Here is a 6,951-nt window from a genome sequence, read left to right on the forward strand (position 1 = left end):
GTCTTCTGTAAAAATGTAAATTATAGCAACATGAGTACAAAGGTACTCAGCAAGACTTACATCAGATCCTACATACATGCATATTATCAAGAAGGGTTGGTGGAGTTATTACAGCAAGCCAGCTTTGACTCTTGGCTAGGCTAACCTACGAGACTCCAACTTGAAATGGTTTTGCGTACACGAGTCCACTACTCACCACTTCAATACACTACCGAGGATCCACCTCCGTTTTCCTACGGAAGAGCCATCCTCGGCACTCACACTTATCTTGAGGCTTTTAGTAGTTTCCATTTACTTGTCTATGAACTGTATAGGCAACCAAGTAGTCCTTTACCGCGGACGCGGCTATTCGAATAGATCATGTTAACCCTGCAGGGGTGTACTTCTTCATACATGTTTCCACCACTTAGCGTCTGCACACGACATGTGCTCGGCAGACTTCAAGCGAAAGCCGACGTGGGTGTAGACCACGACCTACCTAAACACCTAAGCCTCTAGTCCAGGTTTATCGCCTATCCAGGTTCCATCCGCAGGGAGTCCGGCCGAGGTTTCCCATACGGCCCCGAACGATGTGAACAGGGTTCCCGAGATACCTAACGGGTATTCGGTACACCGTGCCACGTACCTACCGCATCACAGCCCACCCCTACGGTCAGCGCTGTCCACGGCCTCCAGTAGGCTACAAACACCAGAAACTACTTGCAACTCCTGGACAGAGAACTAGGGTGAATAAGAAGTCGAGCGGGGTCATATTTCAAGGCCCAGTGCATGGTAGTAGCTGTATCTTAAATCACACATACAGATCTCAGTGCTTAAGGTCGGCTTCAATGAAACAACCCACCATGTACTCCTACATGGCCTCTCATCGATACCTTTACCAAATCGTGTTCACCACACCACTCCCATTACCGACATAATCATTTCACTCTAGCCCATCACCCAGATGAACCAAACCTGACACGACTCTAAGCATAGCAGGCATAGCAAGGTAGGAACAACACATCCATAGGGCTCAATCAACTCCTACACATGCTAGTGGGTTTCATCTAGTTACTGTGGCAATGACAGGTCATGCAGAGGAAATGGGTTCAACTACCGTAGCACACAGCAGTTTGAAACGCGTTGTCTTAATGCAGTAAAAGAGATCAGGAGCGAGAACATGGGTTGTATCGATATGATCAAATGGTTGGTTGCTTGCCTGATGGTTCGATGCACTGATACGGTTCTTCGTTAGGGTAATCACGGTACTCCTCGGAGGCAGAACCTGCAGCAAAGAACACCGATATACAACCATCACCAAACAATGTGCAACAGTATGATGCATGCATGAAACATAGCAATATGAGTGTGTTGGGCTAATGCAACTAAGACCAGAAGGGTTTGGACCAATTTGAATCAAAGATTCAAATTTTAGACCCAAACATGGCCCTTTAAAGTGTTTTTCCTTGTTCTGCATTAAACATCAGGTTAACTTGTTTAAACATGCATGAAAATAGTACAGATGGATAGATTGGATTTTCTGATCATTTTTCATATATAATTTGTCTGATTTGCAGTTACAGAATAAAAGTTATGAATTTTTGAAATTTAAAATATATTCTGGAATTTCCTATATTAGATTAATTCCAGAAAATCAATTATTGCGTCAGCCTGACGTCAGTGTGACGTCAGCAGGTCAACGGAACACGTCCGGGTCAAACCTGACAGTGGGTCCCGCATGTCAGGGTGATTAAATTAATTAAAGTTTAATTAAACTAAACCTGTTTAATTAACAGGGCTGGGCCCCACCTGTCATTGACTAAGGGGAGTCAACCAGGGCCCACCCATGGTCAAACCCGGTCGGCTGCACCGGCGTTTAGCCGCCGGCGAGCCCGACGCGGTGGCGGAAGTGATTTTTGCCGTTCCGGCAACCAAACGAGCCGCGGAGGGCACCGGAGCGGAGCTGAGGTCGAGCCGCAGCTCTTGGTGGAGTCCGTTGGGGTCGGGGTGGCTGGAGTTGGCGCCGGCGACGACTTTGGCGGCCACCGGAGTTCGGCCAAAGTCGAACTTGTCGCTAGGGGGATCGGTGAGGTGCGGGGAGTGCACGGTTGGACCCGACGCAGCGTGGTGAGTGCGTTGGACACCGCGGGTTGGCCGGAGGATGGCCGGGGGCACGTCGGCGACGAGATCCACGGAGGTGTGTGCGTGTGATCTTCATGCGGTGGCTAGACGGCTAGGGAATGAGAGAGAGAGGGTCGGAGGGGTAGCTAGGCTCACAGCGCTCCCGTAGAGGCCACCGGCGGGGTCGGGGATGAGCTGAGGCGGCGACGGCGTTGAAGGGGATCTCCGGCGACGGCGAGCTCGGGCGAGGTCGGTGCGGTGGTCTCGGGCCGCACGAGCACACGGGGCTCGGCTAGCTCGATGAAGTGGACGGCGGCGGAGCTCCTGGACACGGTGGCACGGCGTGGGGTTGACGGAGGGCGTGGCTACGGCGAGGGGGTGGCGGCGATGGCGTCGGCCATGGCATGGGAGAGCGAGGGGGAGGAGCTGGAGAGAGGAGGGGGTGTCTGGGGGGTTCAGAGGAGAGAGGGAGGGCGATTCACGGCGTTAGCCGGGCGAGGGAGGCGGCGAGGCGGCGAGCAGGTGCGTGGCACCCATGCGGTGCTCGCCGTCGAGCACCTGCCTGCCTGCCTGGCCGGCAAGCAGCTCGCTGGCGTGGTGCTGGGCTGGGCCGGCAGGTGGGCCGGGTGCTGGGCGCCAGGTAAGCTTTTCCCATTTTCTTTCTGTTTTCTGTTTTTTTAATACTTCTGCAACTTTGTTGAATTAAATAAAATACTTAGGCTACACCTAAAATCACCAAACTACTCCTGGTCCATAGTTGGATTATTTCCAACATGAAACATTTTAGTTTGGAGATATTTGAGCATTTAAATATTTTATATAATTTTAAATGCCCAAATTCAAATATTTATGATTTAATTCAAAAACCCTAGGATGGCCTAGGAAAATGTGCACCACTTTTGGCAGAGGTTTTGAACCAAGACAAAAATGATGGGCATTTTAGAAGGGCATTTCAGGTTCATTGAAATTTATTTTTAGTAACCCTAGTTGGTTTCAGAGGGGACTGGGGGTTCTGTCATCCCCATTTCAAGTTTCTGATGAAAGAGTAAACATGATGCAACACTCTAATGCATGGCTAACTAGGATGTGACAATTAGGGGGTCTCCGGACAGCCGGACTATATCCTTTGGCCGGACTGTTGGACTATGAAGATACAAGATGGAAGACTTCGTCTCGTGTCCGGATGGGACTCTACTTGGCGTGGAAGGCAAGCTAGGAAATACGGATATGTATATCTCCTCCTTTGTAACCAACCTTGTGTAACCCTAGCCCCCTCCGGTGTCTATATAAACCAGAGGGTTTTAGTCCGTAGGACAACATACAATCATACCATAGGCTAGCTTCTAGGGTTTAGCATCTCTGATCTCGTCGTAGATCAACTCTTGTAATACTCATATCATCAAGAACAATCAAGCAGGACGTAGGGTTTTACCTCCATCAAGAGAGCCCGAACCTGGGTAAACATCGTGTCCCCTGCCTCCTGTGACCATCCGCCATAGACGCACAGTTCGGGACCCCCTACCCGAGTTCCGCCGGTTTTCACACCGACATCTGCATTCCTCTTGTCAGTAGCTTTTGCCTTGTAACGCTGTACTTAATTAATTGATATTTGATTATGTATCATCAGTCTGCACCTGAGCTTTATTATCCTCTATTTCTTCCAATGTTATTTGATCTATATTTACTCTTTGCAAAATGTAGAATAATGGCAATGCTTATAAAGAATTTTCTTTGGGGAATTTTTTGAATTATCCTTCCATCAACATGGAGAAGGGATTTGTCCAGCCCATGTTAACATGTAATGTAAGTTCATCCTTCTCAAGCCTTCAAACTTTGTTCTAGTATAGATTTGGATAGGCATCATTTCGTCCACTTCTATTTACATCTGATTGGATGTTTGCAACAACTACTAGTTTTAAATTGTAGTTGTAAAAACATGTTCCTTATGCAGAAAAAAAACATTTATTTGCTTATATAATTGTGAAACCTGTTACGTGTCTCCTTGTTTCTCTTTCAGAGTCGTATCTCTTATGCCAGGCAGAACTTTAGGAAAGATAATGAGCCAAACCATCTTGAGGACAGCGAGATGACCCCAAGGTCCTGTCTTGATGAAGACAGTGAGTTGAAGCTACTCACCAGCAGGTGTGAGACAACCTCTGTGCAGTCGCTGCCTCAATAAGTTCGACTTCTTCAGTCTCAACTTAAAGCAGAAAGGCTTGCTTCAGCTCAGCTCTGACTTGAAGTCAAAGATGTGATGAAGATGTCAGGGGACTGCCTTGCGCACTATTGTGCCATACAGCTAGGGATGAAGCATCTATCGTTGACACAACTGAGGTCTCATCAGCTTGTTCGGCTACTTGTGGGGCCCGACCTTGCCAGGTCTATTGCCTTCTGAAGTGCTCTCAATTTTGTATATTCTTTTGTCGGCGTGTTTATATGCACTGGTGGCGACCTTTGATGCCCAATGTATGTAATCCGCGGTCATGTTGCGCTTTATTATCACCGTTAGTGAACTTTGATTCCAAGTGGATGTAATATGTCGTAATTTCTTTATTGTATAGTCTTGGTTTATTCTTTGGTCGGTATGCTGTAATTTAGGCCGGAAGATTCAGTAGATCTCAGTGTTGTCGGTCTTCAGGCCGACACGTTACTCATATGGGCCAAAACGTGGGCCTATAATCATCTTGGGCCATTAGCAGGTCTAAACCTCTATATACTGTAGTGACACTTGGCCTCCTACGGTCCGTAGAAACAATGGGCCTTCTACGGGCCGTATCATCAATGGGCCTTCTACGGGCCGTATGATCGGTTGGCCAAACATGGGCCACATACTGACCGCATTATGGACGTAAACGGGCTGGAGTTGGAGTCGTCCGTTCATGGGCCGACCATAATGGGCTGTCGTTAATAGACCGTATTTGATGATGCTATGAAAACGGCCCAACGTATTAACGGGCCACAAACGGGCTGACTGTAACCACGGGCTAAATTTGGCCCACAAGCAGAAAATGGCAGTAACGGGCCATAAGTAACCGAATGCTGGAAATGAGCCCAAGAATAAATGGGCCCTGAGAAGGCCGAAAGATAACATGGGCTGCAAATGGCCCAATGGATTAATGGGGCGTTAATGGGTATAAAGTGATAAATGTTCATTACGAGCTAGTTTCACCACGGGCCGTTAACGGTCCAAGAGTTACAAAGGGCCTCATATGGGCCGAAAGACGTCATGAGCCATACATGGGCCGGAACCTAAAATGGGCTGGAATCATATTGGACGGCCCAGATGACACTACTGGGCCTAATTCGGATAGGTCGTAACGGCCCCTGGGTTAGTGTGCTGTAAATGGGCTATATGCGAACATGCCGTTAACAGGCTTTCCTTGGGCCGGCCCGCCACCTTTTGACCAAGTCAAATGGGCCGGCCTTTTCACAGGAATGGGCCTCTGTTCAGCCGTGCCACATGTCGACGTATCATAGGCGCCTTCGGTCCAATGAGTGGATGACATCTGTCCCAATGGTGAGCCGACACGTGTTTCCTCCAGCCAATGATGATTTTACACATGGAAAATCTCCATTGGTCGGGGCTGTTAGCAGGTTATCGGATCCGAAACCGGACCCGATAGCTTAACGACGTTCCGTTATGGTGGATGCCACGTGTCGGTCACCCTTGACGAAAGCACTTCTGTGATGCATGATTTATCGTCATGGAAGTGGACACTTCCGTGCTGATAATTTTGGTAATGTCATGGAACACTTCTATGACAGCATAGGTATGACTATCTTGATTCTGTCATAAAATCGTCATGGATGTACATGCATGACAAAAAACACGACCTACTGTGACAAACACGTATCATCACGGAAGTGTATTTTTTGTAGTGTCAGATGGTTTTGGTGCTTTAATATTACTTTTTTGAACCATAATTTATACCTTAGCATTCCTTTATCCTAACGGAGACAGGTGGTTTTTCAGTATAAGTAGTGGGCACAACTGGATCAATATTGTAAATAATAGTTTCATCTTTAACTTTAACCGGTTCTTTAATTTCTTATTTAATAGGTGGATGATATTTAAACCACTTCTCCTTAGGGAGATCAACATGAGTAGAAAATGATTCACAAAAAGAGGCTACTATCTCAGAGTCAAGTTCATATTTAGTGCTACACTTGTGAAAGGCATCGGTATTCATAAAAGATTTAACACAATCAAACTTAAGCTTAAAACCTGACTATTTACCATCATTGAGTTCTGAATATTCAGAGTTGCGTTTATTCTTTCTAAAAGACCCAACCTAAATTCAATAGTCTTCTTCATAAAAGAACCAGTACAAGAAGTATCGAGCACGGATTGATCATCACGAGAAAGCCAAGCATAAAAGTTCTGATTAATAATTTCTCTTGAAAGCTCATGATTGGGGCATGAATATAACATTGACTTAAGCCTCCCCAAAGCTAGAGCGATACTTTCTCCTTCACGAGGCCAAAAATTATATATATAATTCCGATCACGATGAACTAGATGCATATGATTTTTTTATGAAATTCCAATTTCATTCGGTTCCAGTTCCAAGATCTAATATCATCACATAGCCTATACCATGCCAATGCTTTTGCCTTCAAAGATAAAGGTAAAACCTTCTTCTTAGCTTCATCTCCTGGTAAACCTGCAAGCTTAAATAATCCACAAATTTCATCCACATAGATTAAGTGCATATCAGGATGTTCGGTTCCATCTCCTGCATAAGGATTAGCTAGCAGTTGTTCTATCATACCTGAAGTAATTTCATAACCAATATTGTTAGTAGGTGTAGTAGGTTCTGGGGCAACTAATTGTGCTTCCGGTCGAGGTGA

This window comes from Triticum aestivum, chromosome 1A, assembly GCF_018294505.1.
Source record: "Triticum aestivum cultivar Chinese Spring chromosome 1A, IWGSC CS RefSeq v2.1, whole genome shotgun sequence".
Classification (NCBI taxonomy): Eukaryota; Viridiplantae; Streptophyta; class Magnoliopsida; order Poales; family Poaceae; genus Triticum; species Triticum aestivum.